General features: G+C 41.9%; 1 protein-coding gene across 12 annotated transcripts in view; it reads left to right on the top strand.

The window, feature by feature from the left end:
• ZNF618 (zinc finger protein 618) overlaps nt 1–19,504 on the top strand; it is a 174,720-nt gene that overhangs the window by 49,531 nt on the left and 105,685 nt on the right. The window lies entirely within an intron of this gene.

Raw genomic sequence — 19,504 nt, 5'->3', positions numbered from 1 at the left:
GTTGTTTGTTTGTTTGCATGTGGCTGTCTAGTTGTTCTAGTACCATTTATTGAGAGACTTTCCTTTCTCCATTGGATTGCCTTTTTCAAAGATCAGTTGACTTCTTCTGAGTCTTTTTCTGAGCTCTCTATTCTGTTCCATTGATTGATTTGTCTACTCTTTCACCAATACCACACACTTGATTACCATAGTTTTACAGTAAGTCTCAAAGTTGGATAGTATGAATTTTCTGACTTTGTTTTTCAGTGTTGTGCTGGCTACTCTGCGTCTTTTGTCTTTCCAGATATACTTTACCATCAGTTTGTCAATATTCATAAAATAACTTGCTGGAATTTTGATTGAGATTGTGTTAATTCTATAGATCAAGTTGGCAAGGATCAATATCTTAATAATATTGAGTTTTCCTTCCATGAATATGGAATATCTCATTTATTTAGATTTTTGTTAATTTCTTTCATCAGAGTTTTGTAGTTTTCATATATCCTTTACATGTTTTGTTAGATTTATACCTAAGTAATTCTCTTTTATTGGTGCTAAGTGCTATTGTTTTTTAAATTTCAAATTCCATTTATGCATTGTTTGTATATATGAAAGCAATTGACTTTTTAAAAATATAAATCTGGGATCCTGCAACCTTCTTATAATTACTTATTACAGTTTTTTTTTATATCAGTTTTTTTGGATTTTCTACATAACAGTCATGTTATCTGTGAATAAAAACAATTTTATTTCTTCCCTCCCAACCTGTGTACTTTTAATTTCCTTTTCTTGTCTTATTGCATTAGCTAGGACTTCCAGTATGATGTTGAATAGGAGTGGAGAAGGAGACCTTGCCTTGTTCCCAGTCTCAGGGGGAAGGCATCTAGTTTCTCACCATTAAGTATGATGTTTGCTGTAGGTTTTTTGGTACATATTCTTCATCAAGTTGAGGAAGTTCTTCTCTATTCCTATTTTTGAGAGTTTTTATCATGAACAGATGTTGGATCTTGTCAGATGCAAATCTGTTGATACGACAATAGGATTTTTTGTCTTTAGCTTGTTGATGTGATGGATTATATGAATTGATTTTTCAGTGTTGAGCCAGCCTTGCATACCTGGAGTAGATCTTATTTGGTTGTGGTGTATACTTCTTTTTATATGTTGTTTGATTCAGTTTGCTAATATTTTATATTGGTGATTTATGCATCAGTGTTCAAGAGAGATAATCGTTTGTGGTTTTCCTTTCTTGTAATGTCCTTATCTGGTCTTGGTGTTAGAGTAATGCTGACCTTGTGTAATGAGTTAAAAAGTGTCCCCTATGCTTCTGTTTCCTGGAAGAGCTTGTACAGAATTGGTATCATTTCATCCTTAAGTGTTTTTTAGAATTCGCCACTGAAACCATCTTGGCCTGGTACTTTCTTTTTTGAAAGGCTCTTCGTTATTGATTCTGTTTCATTCATATATATATATGGATGAAAATATGCCTATCTATTTATCTATCTATCTATATCTATATATACATAGGCATATTTAGATTATCTGTTTCTCCTTATGTGAGTTTTAGTAAGTTGTATCTTTCAAGGAATTGGTCCATGTTATCTAAGTTATTGAATTTATGGGCAAAGAGTTCATAATATTCCTTTATTCTTTTAATGTCTATGGGGTCAGTGGTGATGGCCACTTTTCTCCTTTTGATATTAGTAATTTGTATTTCTGTTTTTTGTCTTGATTGTCTTGGCTAGAGGTTTATCAGTTTTATTGATCTTTCCAAACAACCAGTCTTTGGCTTTATTAATTTTCTCTATTGATTTCCAGTTTGCAATTTCATTGATTTCTGCTCTAATTTTTATTATTTATTTTCTTATGATTGTTCTAAATTTATATTGCTCTACTATCTCTAGTTCCCTAAGGTAGATGCATAGATTATTGATTTTAGATCTACCTTTTTTCTAATATATCTATTTAGTTCTGTAAAATTGCCTCTGTGAATTCCATTCACTGCTTTCCACAGATTTTGGTAATTGTATTTTCATTTTCATGTAGTTAAACATATTTTAAAATTTCTTTTGAGATTTCCCCTTTGACCCATGTGTTATTTAGAAGTCTGTTGTTTAATCTCCAAATATTTGTTTTCCAGCAATATTTCCAGCAAATATTTTGAAATTTAACCACAATTTTCTGTTATTTATTTCTGGTTAAATATGGTCTGAGAGCATATTTTGTGTAGTTTCTGTTTTTTTAAGCCTGTTAAGGTGTGTTTTATAGCCTAGAATGTGATCTTTCTTGGTGAATGTTTTATGTGAGTTTGAGAAGAATGTGTATTCTGCTGTTGTTGGATGAAGTACTTTATAAATGTCAGTTAGATCCAGTTGATTGATGGTGCTGTTCAGTTTAACTATATCCTTACTGCTGTTTGGCTTCACTATGAAGTTCTGTCAGTCTTGCCTCATGTATTTTGATGCTGTGTTGTTAGGTGCATACACGTTAAAGATTGTTATGTCTCCTTGGAGAATTGACCCCTTTGTCATTATGTAATGCTCCTCTTTATCCCTGACAATCTTTTTTGCTCTGATTTCTGCTTTGTCTGAAATTAATATAGCTACTCTAGATTTCTTTTAATTTGTAGTAGCATGGTATATCTTTCTCTATATGTTTACTTTTAATCCAAATATATCTGTGTCTTTATATTTAAAGTGGATTTTTTTTTTTGTACACAACATATATAATTGGATCTTGGGTTTTTGTTTTGTTTTGTTTTGTTTTGTTTTGTTTTCTTAAATCTGCTCTGATAGTCTCTGTCTTTTAATTGTGGTATTTAGACCATTCATATTTAAAGTGATTATTAATATAGTTGTATTATTATCTACCATATTTGGAAATATTTTCTACTTGTTGTCCTTATTCTTTCTTTTTTTTGCCTTCCACTTTTTTTCTGCCTTCTGTGGTTTTAATTGAGCATTTTATATGATTCCATTTTCTCCTCTTTCATAGCATCTCAGGTCTTTAAATTTTTCTTTTTGTTTTTAGTGATTGCCCTAGACTTTACAGTATACATTTATAATTAATCTAAGTCCATTTTCAAATAACACTATACTGCTTCACAGGTAGTGCAGGTACCTTATAACAGAATATTCCCAGTTGTTCCCTCCCATCTCTTATAAAACTGTTGTCATTCATTTCACTAATCCATAAGCTATAATCATCAATATATTGTTGTTTTTATTATTTTGAATGAAGTGTTATCTACTAGGTGGCTTAAGAATATGAATAAGAAAAATAAAAATTTTATTTTACTTTCATTTATTCCTTCTCCCACACCATTTCTTTCTTTATGTATATTGAGTTTCCAACCTGTTATTTTCTTTCTCTCTGAAGAACTTTTAACATTTCTTGCAGCGATGTACTGGTGACAGATTTCCTTAAATTTTGTCTATATTTCCCCTTCACTTTTAAAGGAGAATCTTACTGGATACAGTTTTCTAAGTTGGTAGTTTTTTCTTTCAACACTTTAAATATTTCACTCCACTGTCTTCTTGCTTGCATGGTTTTTGGAGAGAACTTCAGTGTGATTCTTATCTTTGTTACTTTATAGGTGAACTTTTTTTTTTTTAATCTCTTCTGGCTTCTTTCAAGATTTCCTCTTTGTCTTTGACTTTTCTGTAGTTTGAATGTGATATGTCTAGGTGTAGATCTTTTGTTATTTGTTTTGCTTGGTGCTCTCTGAGCTTTGTGGATCTGTGGTTTCATGTCTTGTCATTAATTTTGGAAAATTCTCAGTCATTATTATTTCAAATATTTCTTCTATTCCTTTTTTCTTTCTTCTCCTGATAGTCTCATTATGTATATGTTACACCTTTTGTAATTGTCCTATAGTTCTTGGACATTGTTCTACTTTTTACATTCTTTATTCTCTTTGCTTTATTTTTTGAGAGGTTTCAATTTCTGGCATTTCCTTTTGATTCTTTGTTAGAGTGTCCATCTCTCTGCTTACATTACCATCTGTTTTTGTATGTTGACCACCTTTTCCATTTTCCATTAGAGCCCTTAGCATGCTAATCATGGTTATTTTAAAATCCTGGCTTGATAATTCCAAAATCTGTGTCATATTTGAGGCTTTCTATGATGCCTGCTATGTCTCATTAGACTTGTCTGTTGCCTTTTATCATGCCCTGTAATTTTTGGTTGAGAGCCAGACATGATATGACTAGTAACAGGAACTGAGGTAATCAGCATTGTAATTTGAGGTTTTGTTTATCTGGTTAGGAGTTAGCCTGTGTTAACACTTTGCTATAATTGTAGGTGTCAGAGGCTCAAATTTCCTCTAGTGTTCTCGTCTTCCCTGTAGTCTTTGGGTTTCCCTTGAGGCTTCTTAAATAGAATTGGAACCTTGCAGGTCTTTCAGCTAAAATCCTCCATTAATTGTTCAGGAGCCCTACTGATGTGGTGGTAAGGTGTGGAGGGGAGAAGAAGCACTTTAGATGCTTACGATTCGCTTTCAGTCTTTTAGTGGGCCTGGGTTGCTGGGCTGTGACCTTAACAAGTGCTTCTCTAATTTTTTTTTCCTCTTTAGGTCAGACCAGAGGCCAGAGGGGGCTGAAGTGGGATGTTTCCCTTCCCTTATGTCAGTTAGTTCCTTGTAAGGCTCACTTTGGTTAGACTCCACAAATATTTTCCCTTGAGGGTAGTCTTTGTTGAATAGGACAGAATGTTCTGGGTGTATTTCAGAATTGTTATTTTCCCCTCCCCCTGCTGGAACAAAGAGGAGAACTTTCTTTCATCTTAAAACCCTGAGAAGCTGGTAAGGCTTCTGGAGGTAAAACTCAGGAAAGAGCGGCATCCCCAGGAGTTTTCTCTCTCCAGCTCATCTATGCTCAGTCTTCACAATTACCCGAGGTGTTCCTACCAGCTCCTGGCTCCAGAGGGCAGCTTCAGCTCATGGTAAGCTAGGATTCTCTTTATTCAGAAGATAGAGAGAAATAAAACTGTCTCTCCAGTTTTCAGGGCCCTGTGATCTCAGTTCTCTGATGGTCCGAGATAAATTATTGATTTTTCGATTTGTCCAGCTCTTCTCTTATTGTGAACTCTTTTCAAGTTCAAGTGGAAATCATAAGTTTTTATCATTTCATTCTTTGATCTCTTTGTATTTCAGTTTGTGTAGTTTCTATTCTAAAACCTGCCTTCCAACTCAGTGATTCTTTCCTCAGGTGTTCTCAGTCTGCTGAGGAGCCTATCAGAGACATTCATCATTTTTGTTACTGTGTATTTGATTTCTAGCATTTTTTCTTAGAGTTTCAATTTCTCTTTTTATGTCAGCCATTTGTTTTTACATATTGTCTGATTTTTCTGTTAGAGCCCTTAACATATCATAGTTATTTTAAATTCCAAAATCTGTGTCGTATCTGAACCTGGTTCTGATGTTTACTTTGTCTCTCCAGACTGTCCTTTCTTGCCTTTTAGCAAGCCTTGTAATTTTTTGTTAAAAGCCAGATATGTATTTAGTAATAGCAACTGAGCTTGTGAGGATTTTAGTATGAAGCTTTATTTCTATGGCTACGTGATGTTACTGGGGCACATTTAATGTTTGCTGTACCTGTAAATGTCACAGGTTTCAGTTTCCTCCTTGTTTGTACCCCCGTCTCTTTTTCCTTTTGTTTTTGGGTTTCCCTAAGAACTCCTTCTTAAATAGAATTTGTGTCTTGCACCTCTCAGTTGTAATCCACTGTTGTTATACTCTAGTCTTTTTGATGTGGTGGTGGTAAGATGTTATGGAGAGGATTATGTTTTAGGATTAAATCTCTCACTAGTTTTTTTTAGTGGGCCTGAGTCCCTGGGCTGTGACCTCTAGAAGCATTTCTGAGCCTTTTCTTTCTCTCCCCTATGTGAGACAGGAAGGCTCAAGGCTCAAGGTCCAACTGCTCTTCCCCCAGGTCAGATAAGTCTGTGAACAGTACTTTTTCTTGAGGACAGGCTTTTGTTCTGGAGAATAGACTGCTCTGTGCTGTTTTGAAATGGTTACTCCTCTCCCCAAAGCATGAACCTGTTGAGGTTCCCACGAAGTGTGGTGGCTCCCCTAAGACTGGCTCCCCAGGAGTCCCAAGCCAGGCGACACTCAGCTTCCAGAAATTAGGCAATTATGGTTTAAGTGTGCCTGCCAGTAATTGGCTCCAGCTCTGCTGCTGTTTCCAGTAAGCTATACTTCTCTGCATTTGCCTGTCTCTCTGGTTGTCAGGGTGGTGGTTTGCTCTGTGACCTCCACTCTCCAATCAGAGAACGTTGTGGATTTTCAGTTTGTTTAGCTTTTTTTCTTGTTGTAAGGACAGGAGTGATGGCTTCTGTGCTCTTTACATGTGGAAGCTGAAACCGGAAGTCCTCACCTGGTGTATTTTGCTGTCCTCTTATGTCGTGATTGTGCTGGAGGGCTTGGTGCCCTTCAGTTTTCTGGGAGTTGGGGACACAGCCAGGGGCCTGGGTATGTTATAATGCTGCTGCGTTCTCCCTTCCTCTTAGCCCTGCCTGGCTTGGCTAGACAGATCACAGTTTGTGGTTTGGCTTGTACTTCTGCCTCTCATTTGGGGGACAAGTGATGGTGAACCAAGCTGGGCTGAGGGTCCTGTGTTCAGATCCAATCTGTGCTCTCTGGACCTCAGTTTTTCCACCTGTGCAGTGGGGAGAGGGTGGAACCCCTTCCAACACAGAGTGCTCTTGCAAGAATAATACAACCTTTAGTTGATACATCACCAGAGATGAGGGAATGATTTTGTAATGAGTGTGTGTTTTATGGAAGTATTTCCAGAAGCCAGCTTTGCCTTTGGTGTTACTGTTAAATAATGAAAAGGCTTCCTAATAGAAACAGTGGGAACACCAGTCACATGTGGACAAATGGATAACCAATAACTCGGAGCATGTTTATCTTGGACTTTTCTTCCCATGGTGAGTTGTGTTTTTTAAAAAGCATTTCCTCTGATAACAGGCCTGGCTTACGGGGCTGCCATGCCTTGTGAGAGGAATAGGGTGTTTCCAGGGTGAGATAAACCAGTGGCCATCATTCATTTCTCCTTGTGTGAACAGAGACCCAGTGTCACACATCCTCTGTGGGTTCTGAAGCCAGCACTTGGGGAAATTGCTTTCCTTTAGGAAAACTGAAATTTGGTGGGGGTGGGGCAGATATATGTTGGGGTTAACTTTGGTTCATTTTCTTAGATATGATGTCACTTAAGTCATGTGGGGGCAGGAAAAGCATTGCATACGTCCTGTTTGCTCATAAAACGGTTTATGCATATAAAACTACAGTTAAAGTCATTATCCCAGTTCTGCTCTCTATGAATTTCCTATTAAAATTTCAAAAATTTTGGACATGCATTGACCCTTATGAGCTTCGTAGGTTCAGGGTTTGTTTTTTTTCTTTTTTTAAACTTGTTCAAAAGAAGCAGGTAGGTCCTTGAATGGACAAGACATTATTGTCATTTTAGCAGAACAAACTCAGAGGTGTAATTTTCATCCTGTATCCCAGCACCTGGCATGATGCCTGCAACGAGGAGGTGCTCATTAATGTTTGTGGAATAAATTAGTGAGTGTAGTAACATGCCTACGTTTCTGTCCATCAGAACTTAACAAGGGACTTCCTAGGTGGCGCAGTGGTTAAGAATCTGCCTGCCAATGCAGGGAACATGGGTTTGAGCCCTGCTCTGGGAAGATTCCACATGCCATGCCATGTGGAGCAACTAAGCCCATGTGCCACAACTATTGAGCCTGTGCTCTAGAGCCTGTGAGCCATAACTGTTGAGCCCGTGTGGTGCAACTGTTGAAGCCCACGCGCCTAGAGCCCGTGCTCTACAACAGGAGAGGCCACTGCAATGAGGAGCCTGTGCACCACAATGAAGAGTAGCCCCCGCTCGCAGCAACTAGAGAAAGCCTGTGTGCAGCAACAAAGACCCAACACAGCCAATAAATAAATAAAATAAATAAATTAAAACAAAAAACAAACAAACAAAAACTTAACAAGAAGATGCCCACAAGCAGAGCAGGCTCTGATTCCTTGCCTGCCCTTCTCAGACGTCTCCTCTTTTTCACCTTTGGGCAACAGTGGTAACTGCCATTGTCTTTGGTGTTGGTATTAAACTGCTGCTTTCCTGGGCTGAGGATGGATGCTGACCCGACAGGATCAGTTTTCACATAGTTATTTCTCTTGCCTGGATTTTAGCCTTGTTTGGGTAGGAAAGGGAGGTAAAGGCCAGATAAGCACAGGCACATATTTGACGTTAAAATATATGTTCATCATTCTCTACCCTGCCCCCCCCCCATCAGAATCCTGGGGGAAATATGGAATTTTGCTTTCTTAGGATAAAATTCAACAAAAATTACTGGGTTTAGAAGGAATAGGGAAGGTTGTGGAGTCAGGGACATGACTCTGGATCCGTTTTTATGCCGTGAGTAAGGGCAGAGAGATGCTGAGAGATGGAGTGAGCAAAAGTGGGCGTGAGTTATGCCCTGATCGGCAGGGGAGCCCCATTCAGTCATTAATTCAACAGATAGTCACGGAGCACCTGCTGTGTGCTCAGCACAGATGAGCAAGGTGGTCCCTGCCTTTGGGACCACACACAAGTTGGGGTGATGGACAGTTTGGGAGCACAAAGAAGGGGCCCCTCTCCCAAGCTTAGAGTGTCAGCGAGGGCTTCCTGAGTGAAGGGGCATTGAATATGGAGTAGGAGGTTTCAGATGAATAGGAAAGTAGGCTTCGAGGCAGCAGGAACAGCATTGCTAAAGCTCAGAGGCAAGTGAGTGGATGGCACATTCAAAAATCTGAAGGTGTGGCTGGTATAGGGAAGTGTTCAGAGCCCAGAGGGGCAGGTAGTAAGATACCTTTCGCGCCTGGTGGAAGAGCTAGGACTTTATCCTGAGAGCGGTGAGGTGTCAGGGAGGAGTTTGGGTTCAGGAGTGACCTGGTCAGGCTCGTGTTTTGGATCTGTGCTGGCTGGCGCGGCAGCCACTCGCCACATGTGGCCATTGAGCCCCTGAAATGTGGCTGGTCGAAGTTGAGGTGTGCTCTAAGTATCAGATACACACCTGTTTTCAAAGGCTTAGTATGAAACAGAGTAAAATAGCTCATGAATAGTTCTCTCAATATTGGTAATCATGTTGGAATAACATTTTGCATGTATTGGGTTAAATAAAAAATATTAGAATTAATTTTGCTGTTTCTTTTTAAAATGTGGCTACTAGAAGATTTAAAATCGCGTGTAAGGTTCACATTGTATTTCTGTTGAACAGTACAGTTCTCCACTCTCTGGGCTGATGGGAAGCTGTTTAGTGTAGTGATTGATTCGTTCGTTTGTGAATTCATGTATTCAGCGCATGTATATCTATTTATAGATCGCCTGCTGTGGGCCAGGGATTGGTGTGGACACTGGGAATACAGCAGTGAATAAGGCAAGGCCCCTGCCTCACAGAGACTTAACAACTAAATTAGTAGTGGAATTCAAATAATGTTCCGTGGCATGAAGATGAATGAAACGCGGCTGGGATTTAGTGGTAATACACAGCAGCGGTCCCCAAGCTTTTCGGCATCAGGGACCGGTTTTGTGGAAGACAGTTTTTCCACAGATGGGGGCGTGGGGGGATAGTTCAAGTGGTAATGCAAGTGATGGGGGGTGATGGGGAGCGGCAGATGAAGCTTCGCTTGCTTGCCTGCTGCTCACCTCCTGCTGTGTGGCGTGGTTCCTAACAGGCTGTGGACTGGTACCAGTCCGTGGCCTGGGGGTTGGGGACTCCTGATATACAGGGAATGAGGTCTGGGGCTCTTTGAGATTGGGAGTCAGGAAAGGCCACTGGTAAGCAGAGGCTTGAATTGAATGAGGAAACAAGCCTTGTGATTGATGGGGGAAAAGCATTCTAGGTGGCGGGAACAGTGAGTGCAAAGGCCCTGGGGTAGGAATGAGTGTGTGTTTTGGAGAAACAGTAAAAGGCTACTGTGGCTAGTTGGAGAAAGTGAGGGACACAGTGAGATGACGCAGCCCGACAGGGAGGGTCAGCCGGATCCTGGAGGGTTCTAGGAGGCCACCATGAAGGGAGTGGAAGATTTTATAAGGTTTTGGCCGGTGGCGTTCCCAGGATCTGATTCACATTTTTGAAGAATCCCCCAGGCTGCTGGGAGGGGGAAAGAATGGAAATGAGAAGACTGGCTGGGAAACTTAGAGGTAGCCTAGGTGAGAGGAGATGCTGGTTGGGAGGGTGAGGGAGAGGTGATGGAGAGAGGCTGAGGAGGGATCAGAGGTGGGATGACGCTCGATGTCAGAGCCCGTGGGACCTAGCGCCAGGTTGGATGTGGAGTGGGAGGGAAAGTGGAACGAATCAAGGCTGACTCCAGTGTAGACGTTTGCCGGAGCATCGTGTGCTTGGTAGCACCACTGCCAGATGGGGTGAGACTCAGGGAGGAGCAGGTCCTGGTGGGGTGGGGATGGGAAATGGGACACTTTAGACCTGTGAAGTTTCAGATGCCTCTGAGATAAGTAAGCAGTCTGATGTGAGTCCGGAGCTCAGGTGAGCAGTGGTTAGAGCTGAATATTAAATCAGTGAGCCGTCAGCATGTAGATGGCATTGAACTCGGTGGGACTTGCTGAGGTCACCTACACGGTGAGTGTGGGGAGAGAGGAGTCCCAAAGCTGAACCTCTGACTCAGGAAGGGGCAGAGGAACCAGCCCATGAGGTGGGAGCAAAACCAGGAGGTGAGGGGTCTTCAAATCTAAGAAAAGAGTTTTAGGAAGGAGAGATCAACCATGTTAGCCAAGATGAGGGTTGAGGAACGTCTGTTGGGTTTGGCAACAAGCAGGTCAGTCAGTGTTGACCTTGGGGACAGTGATTTCAGTGGTGTGCTGGGGGCCGGGTTGGCTAACTAGAGTGGAGTGGACTCCAAAGGATGGGAGTGAGGAGGTGGAGTTGGAGAGCATGGACCAGTGTGAGGAGTTTTGCTCTGAAGTGGGGCAGAGTTAGGTGAAGGGGGACATGGGCCCTGGCACTGCTGTGACAGCCTGTTCTGTGCCGTGGGAAGGATCTGGTGGGGGAGGGAAAACCATCCCAGGAGAGAGGGGGAGAAATTGCCGGAGCAGCGACCTCGGGTTGAGAAGAGGGGTTGGGACCCAGCGTTGAGTGAGGGCTCGGCTTGGACGGGAGGGGTACGTTTGGGCCGGTGTAACAGGCAGGAAGGGGGACTCTTCAGTACAGGCGGAGCAGCCTGTTAGATTTGGGACCGGAAAGGTGAGTCGTTTTCTTCTGATTGCTTTTCTTTTCTCAGGGAAAGCAGCTGTCCGTGGAGAGAGAGCAGGTTGTTTGAGGTTTGAGGAGAAAGGGAACGTCTCAAATACTCATCTAGGAGAGTGAATCGAGGAGGGAAAAGGTTGGGCTGTAGTAAGGGCCCACTTGAGGTTTGTGGTCATAAATTTACAGTGAGACAATCCGTGTGGTTGTGTGTGTTCTTCCAGCGCAGGGCAGGCACGGAGTTGGCTTGGGGTTTTGCCAGGGAGTGAAAGGCTAGAGAGCGCCGGAGAGCTGAGAGATTATGCCCGGGCGGGGATGACCACGATGGACCTGGTCTTGGCTGGGGAGGATGGCAGCGGGGGAGGTGGGAGGAGAAGGGGAGACAGGGCGGTGGGTGGGAGGTCCCACTGGGGCGAGGACTGGGGGCAGGGTCCGGTGGTCTGGGCACGGGATGCTGGAGGTTGAGATTGTTGGTGTGGTGGTGTCATTGGTGAGGACAAGGTCTAGGGGTGAAGCGGGAGTGGGTAGTTGGACTGGTGGTGGGGAGGTGAAAGGAAGGCCACTGGCAGAAGAGAGATTAAAGACCTGATGGACCAGAGTCACAGGAGCTGTTCTCAAGGCCGAGTGATGGTGGAGGAAAGACAGGGAGCCCGGCCGACCTCTTCAGCATGAGGTGTCTCTAGATGACACCACTAGGAAGGATGGTGACAGGGGTTGCCTGGGCCTTGTCTTCAGCGTTGCTGCCGTTTTCAGAGGAGAAATGCCCCGGAGCTGGCAGAGTAGCGAGAAGGACACCCACAGACCGAGCCAGCCCGCCCCGGGCCCAGCCTTTTCTCTGCACCAGTGTTTGCCATTGGGTAGGTGACTTCCTCATCTGAAAAGCGGGGGTAATAATTGCACCAGCCTAGTCCATCTATTCCAAGGGTTAAATGGACAGAACACACGTAGCGTGATTAAGCCCAGTGCTTGGTTTATGGTAAGCACCCAGAGACAGGTGACTCTTCACCAAAACAGAACCATCCTTAAATGAGAAAGATCTGTTCCCAGAGAGGGATTTGTGGATGTGTGCCCCAAAATGGGATTGTTGGAATGAGAACATAGCCTCCAAGGGCACTTTCAAGGTCATATGCATTCAGGCCTGTTGGTGAAGCATCGTTTTTCAGGCACATAGTATAGAAACAGATAATGATACAAGCTGGATTAAATTAGTTCCTGAGCAGTGTGTGACTTGGGCAGACAAGAGGAGTCAGGGAGACCTTGGCTGTGAGGATGCTCTAGGCCTTGGCCTGAGTGTGGCGAGGCCGGGACCGCCAGGGTATCCTATTTGTAGAGCCCTTTATGCTTTATAAGCTCATTTGCTACGGCACATCTGTGAGAGAGCCATGGCAGGATGAAGAGGAGAATGGGGCTCAGAACGGTTGAGCCACGCTCAGGATCCCTGAGAAGCCCAGCCCTCCCCAGATGCAGGCGTGACCTGGTTTTATGAATGGCCACGCGGCCAGTTGGCTGGCCGGTTGTGCATGCGGGTGGCCTGGCTGGAGCTCCTGTGGCCGGTGTGGGGCTGCAGCCAGCGTCCCCTGCCTGGTGGGAAGCTGCTTGGTGGCCCAGGCCCCAGGGTGGGCAGGCTCGCTGTGGCTACTCTGAACTTCCTGGCCAGTGCCCTTGTAGAAGCAGGTAGACCTTTCCTCCCAGACTACACTGTGGCCAACTGTGGCAGGTTCACAAAGGCGAGTCATTGTCAGAGCTCAGGTGGGAGCTGCCAGTCCAGGGGCAGGTCTGGAGAGGGTACAGCACAACCAGGGTCCTCTGGCTGGCTTCCACAAGGCTGCACTGGGGTGAGAACTATTTGCAGGGACGGAAGCACCACCTGCTCTCTACCTGGCTCTGGAAACACCCCACGCTGTGCACAGAGCATGTCTTCGTGTCGCTTCACCCCAGAGAAGGAGCATGGCCCCAGGACTGGGGTTGGAAACCTTGAATTTCAGTCTCCCACTTCCTGGCTGCATCACCTTTGAACAAAGAATTCTTTCTGGGCCTCTGTATTCCTTCTGAAAGAAGAGGGGGTGTTGGGGCCTCTGTGAAGCCCCCTTACCTCCTCCCTTGTCCCCCTACCCCAGTCAGTCTTGATTGCTTTCATCCTTAATTATGGCTGGATAGTCTCTGGACTGCAAGCTCTTTGAGGATGGGGTGAAGTCTCTCTTACTCCCCGCTGTGTCTCCAGAATGTGGCACAGATGTCCATTAAATGGATGCTTACCTGCAGCTCGGGTCTCCGTCACCTGGGGGCTCAGCCGTTGGAGCAGAAGCAGATGGGGCCTGTTCTTCCGAACATCCCAGGGAAGGGGGTGCTTGGCTTGAAATCACAGGCTGGACTTCTTTCTCCTACTCCAGGGGAGGCCTGTCATGCAGAACCTGGCACATGGAGCACTCTATAGAAAAGGCAGTACAGCTGGGCGGTCAGGGACCAGGCTCTGGAGGCAGACAGACCTGGGTTCAAATCCCAGCTCTGCTGGACCAGCTCTTACCTTGAATAACCCTCTCCTAGAGTCTGAGCCTCAGTTATCTCAGCTCAAAAATAGGAATAGAAATACCTACTCAGGAAGTTGGTGTGAGGATTAAATCAAGTAAGTGACGCGCCGACTATGGAGCCAATAGAAGAAGATCATTTTTTTTAAATGAGTGATGAATATTTGTTGAAAGAATGAATGGGAATCCTCTAGAACCTGGAATCTGGCTACTCCTGGATTTTCTTTGGTTTGCTGCGTGGGAATTGCAAAAAACTGGGGACTTTCTGCCATGAATGCATAGAATGGGAATTGGTACAGAATTTGGGAGGTGTCTTGGACCTGTGACCAAAGGCTCTCTCTGAACCTCACCCATGTACTGGGGATAATAGAACCTGTGTCATCGGGTTGCACTAAGGATAAACTGAGATAATATGTGTATAAAATGCTTTAGAACCTAGCATATCGATAAGTATTAATAATTTTTGTCCTTGTTTTTCTATTTATTTATTTAATTGGCTGTGTTGGGTCTTTTTTGCTGTGCGCAGGCTTTCTTTAGTTGCAGTGAGTGGGGGCTACTCTTCGTTCTGGTGTGTGGGCTCCTCATTGCCATGGCTTCTCTTGTTGCGGAGCACAGGCTCTAGGCACATGGGCTTCAGTCGTTGTGGCACATGGGCTCAATAGTTGTGGCTCACGGGCTCTAAAGCACAGGCTCAATAGTTGTGGCGCACGGGCTTAGTTGCTCCGCGGCATGTGGGATCTTCCTGGAGCAGGGATCGAACCCGTGTCCCCTGCACTGGCAGGCGGATTCTTAACCATTGTGCCACCTAGGGAGCCCCTGTCCTTGTTTTACTTTGTTGTCTGAAGATGCTTAGAAATACCTCTTCATTCCAATATTATTTTTAAAAAAATACTCTCCGGTGTTTATATAGTATTTTTTTTTAGTGTTTTTCTTTCCTGTTATGCTATTTAATCCATCTGGCATTTATTTTTGTGTATTTTTTCCAGATGTCCCACTTTTATCTATTTCTAAATTTTATTTATTTGTTTTTGCCATATCTGTTTCTATTTAACAAAACTTTATTTAACAAAACTCTTCTCCAGTGTCAGTTCCCTCCCTCTGCAGAGGTACCAGTGATCTAGACTTTGGTGTTTACAATTCCCAGACATGTTTATAATAATGCTGTATATGGATGAAACCACAACTGTCCCAAGGCATTCTTGCAACTTAACATTTTTCTTTTTAAAAACGTATTTTGTCATAATTCCAGGCTTACAGAAAAGTTGTAAGGCTGGTGCAAAGAATTCCTGTATCACTTTCACTCCAGGTCCCGAAAGGTTAGCATTCCCATGTTGGCTTTCCCTCTCCTTCACTCTCCCCCTGCTCCCCTCTTCTCCTTCTCCCCCAACTCTCTAGTAAATCCTTTTCCTAAACTGCCGTTAAATACTTCAGGATGTATTTCCTAAAAGCAGGGACATTTACTTATATAACCACAGTTCAGTGATCAAAATCAGAAAATTAACACAGGTGGAATACTATTAGCAAGTGTACAAACCTGATTCCTATTTTGCCATCTGTTTCAATAGTGTCCTCTATAGGAAAAGAAAACCCCAGGTCGCACGCTGAATTCCACTGTCCTGTCTCTTTACATCTGGATCACTATTTCAGTGTTCCTTTTGTCTTTTATAATCTTGACTTTTTTGGGGGGTATGGGCTGGTTATTTTGTAGACTATCCCTCCATTTGGGTATGTCTAATGTTTTCTTCTTATTAGATTCAGGTCAAGCAGTTTTTGCAGGAATACCTGGAAGCGAAGGTGTGGCCTTCCTTCTTAGTGCATAATATCAGGAGGCATTATTATTGTTAGTGAGTGGTCTGTCCTTTTCCTACTGCTTTGAAATGACAGGTTCACAATTGTCTAAATTCTCACATATCTGTAAGATTGCCTCTGGACTTGTTATCCTTTTAAATTGGTCAATTTACCTAATTCTGTGCCACTTTCCCCCCCAGCTGTTTTAATTGCTATCCCTTCAAACTGTATAGGTTTGCTTCTTGGTGTTTTATAACTTAGGTTACTCATGGGAATGGCATTCTTCTGCCCGTTATATTTTCTAATTGATTATTGTTGATGTGTTGGAAAGCTGCTGACTTGTCAATATTTATCCTGTATCTGGCCACTTTGCTGAATTCTCTTTTATTCTAATAGTTTTCCTTTTCTTTCTTTTTTTTTTTTTTTTTAAGATTCATTTATTATTTATTTTGGGCTGCGTTGGGTCTTCATTGCTGTGTGCGGGCTTTCTCTAGTTGTGGCAAACGGGGGCTACTCTTCATTTTGGTGTGTGGGCTTCTCACTGCCGTGGCTTCTCTTGTTGCCATGCACAGGCTCTGGGTGCATGGGCTTCAGTAGCTGTGGCACATGGGCTCAGTAGTTGTGGCACATGGGCTCAGTAGTTGTGGCATATGGGCTTAGTTGCTCCGCAGCATGTGGGATCTTCCTGGATCAGAGATCAAACCCATGTCGCCTGCATTAGCAGGCGGATTCTTAACCACTGAGCCACCAGGGATGTCCGTATTATAATAGTTTTTCAGTTGATTCTCTGGGATTTTTTTTTTAATGGAATCAGTCGTATCTGCAAATAACAGCAGGTTTGTCTATTCCTTTCCTATACTTACACTTCTGTTTTCTTTTTTCCAGCCTTTTTACATTGGTTAGAATCTCCAGAATAATCTTGAATAATATGATAGTGATATTGGGCATTCTTGGTTATTCCTGACTTTAATTGGAGTAGCTCTGGCATTCTATTAAGTGTTTGAGGGAGGTTTTGGGAGAGATACCCTTCATGTGGAGGTTTAAAAAAATTCCTAGTGAATTATGTTGGTCATTAAAAACAAATACAAAATCCAGAAGAACCAGGTTGATGCTTATTTTTAGAGTTGTATTAATTTTGTAATTTAGTGCTGTGCCTTACTTGCTAATGTTTATGAAGGAATTTGGGGTCTGTATTTATATGAGTTATCTATAATTTTCTCTTACATGATCTTTGCACAGTTTTTTTTTAACTTTTTAAAATTTTTATTTATTTATTTTGGCTGCATTGAGTCTTCATTGCTGCATGCAAGCTTTCTCTAGTTGTGGCAGGTGGAGGCTACTCTTCGTTGCAGTGCACGGGCTCTAGGCAACGTGGGCTTCAATCGTTGTGGCACGTGGGCTCCGTAGTTGTGGTTGCGGGCTCTAGAGCACAGGCTCAGTGGTTGTGGCACATGGGCTTAGTTGCTTCGCGGCATGTGGGATCTTCCCGGATCAGGGATCGAACCCATGTTTCCTGCATTGGCAGGCGGATTCTTAACCATTGTGCCACCTGGGAAGTTCTGATCTTTGTCCAGTTTTAATAGGAGAAGTATGTTGGCTTTGTAGGGAGAATTGGGATGCTGCCCTCCTGCCAACAATTTAGAAAATATGGATATAATTTGTTTATTGAGGATTTGGTAGAATTTGCCAGTAAAATTATTTGAACATCCCCAGTAATTTTATAATTCAAATTTGTTCATCTAATTCTTGGTCTATTCAAATATTCTCTTTCCTCTTGAGTCAATTTTGGGTAATTTTTATTATTTAAAAACAGATCTATTTTGTATGCATTTTAAAATATATATTAATAAAAAATTGTCCTTCCTTCTTCTTTCCTTCTTTCTTTGCATCCTTCTGATTCCGTAGTTACAGCCACGTTCTCATTTCTTAATATTTTAAAGTTATTTTTTTATTTTCTTGGCCAGACACATTGAGGGGGCAGGCAGGGTTAGCTATTTTATTCATAATTTCAAAGGACTTGCCCTTGCTTTTATTGTCAAGTCTTTTGTTTCTGTTTCTTTAACTTCTGATTATTTTTATTCATTTTTGACTTTTAGTCTATTTCCATTTTTTTTCTTCTTTGCTTCTTTTATGAGTGACTGTTTGGAAGTACCCTGTGGGTTTTGCTATATAGTACTCTCATTGTTCATTTTTAAACAGCCTGCAGTTTGTTTTAATTTCTTTTTAAAAAATACTCCGCTAGATATCCTTTGGGTTACATTTCCAAGTGGTTAAATTTCTTGTGGCTCTTTTTGTTTAATTTTTAGCTTTAGTGCTTCGTGGTCAGAGAATATGGCCTGTGTAATTTCTAACTTAAAAAAATTATTGAGGTTTTCTTTGTGGCCCGTCTCATGATCAGTTGGTAATTGTTCTATGGATGTTTGAAAAGATGTGCATTGTTTTATAAATACATACAAAAATATATAAAACTAATTGTGTTTTTCAAGTCCTTTATTGTCCTCCCCCCTGCTTTTTAAATCCTCATGATTTGTCCCTTTCTGGGAAGTATGTTGCAGTCTCCTATTATAACTGATTTTTTTGGTTAACGTTTCTCCTTGTACTTTCAACAATTTTTGATCTGTGTATTTAATGGATATAGTAATATCCTTTTAGTGGTTGAATTTTATATCAATTTAAAATATGTTTTTGTCCTTTGTTATTCTGTTTTCTGTTTTTTTGCCTTGGAGTAGTCTGTTACCATTTCTGCTTTTTACTGCCATATGCCTGGTGGCTTTGTTAATTCCTTCTTTAAAAAAAAAAAAAACAAAAAAACCTTTTTGTTTTAAAATAATTTAAGACATCATGGAGAGTTGCAGCTAGAATGCAGATAGTTCCCACATACCTTTCCCCTAGCTTTCCTCATGGATAATATCTGTCATCATAATCCTTTCTATTTTAGCCTTTCTGGGTCTTTTTGTTTTAGCTTCTGGCCTATCCTATGTCCTCCCATCTGTGGTACCCTCTTTTTTAATGGTGGAATTTATGCACTATTTGTATTTATCATGTTTGCTTAAGTTGCAACTTCCTTCTGCCACCTTAATTTGTTTTGGGTTTTCCATGATGTTTTTTTCCTGCTTATTGTTGGATTGCCAAAGTTTTCTTTAGTCTCTGTTTTTCTTTATTTCCATTTTTTTCCCTTTCTACCCCTGCGGCTTAAACCCCACCCCTACTCCCATTTTTACTGATTTGGAAATCATAATCTTATTTCCCATTTCTTACTTATGCTCAAATTTTAAACAAACATATTTAAACTTGGGCAAGAATAAATTAGTATCTCTAATTACCCTCAAAGATTCCCCGCCTACACACAAATATTTGACCTTTAAATGTATTTATGCTTTCTTTATCCTCTCTCTATAATCTGTTCTTGGTTAATATGATATGGAATTTTATTTCCAACTTAAAAAAATTCTGCATTGTGTTTTTGGTCATTATGTAAGACCAGCCTTGAGCTTCACAGCAACATTTTCAGTCACTCTTTATAGACTTAATTCTGTTCTGTTGAATTTCCTCATCTTTTTAAAATTCTATTTGATGTCTTCTTTCTTGGATTCATTTTCCTTAATGTTTTTCAGAAAAGGTGCTAGGATGGGCCCAGAATCTCTGTGTATCTTGAGAGGCCATTATTTTTCCCTGCACTTGAGTGATGGGGACGGGTTGGTTTGCAGTTGAGTATCTAGATTCAAAGTCCTTTTTCTCAGAACTTTGTAGCCTTTGCCCTCTTGTCTTCAGCCATTGCTTGATCTTGCAGATGAGAAGTCTGATGCTAGCCTGAGACTTGTTTCTCTATAGGTTTTTTTTTTCTCTGTGGAAGCATATAAGGATTCTTCTTTGTTCTTGGAGTTGGGAAATTTCATCAGGGTGTGTCTGAGTATCTTGTTTCATTCCTCCTCCTCAGTACTTGGCTCTTGTGCTCTGAAAAC

The sequence above is a fragment of the Hippopotamus amphibius genome, chromosome 2, assembly GCF_030028045.1.
Source record: "Hippopotamus amphibius kiboko isolate mHipAmp2 chromosome 2, mHipAmp2.hap2, whole genome shotgun sequence".
Taxonomy (NCBI): Eukaryota; Metazoa; Chordata; class Mammalia; order Artiodactyla; family Hippopotamidae; genus Hippopotamus; species Hippopotamus amphibius.
This window is presented reverse-complemented; position numbering and strand designations above follow the sequence as displayed.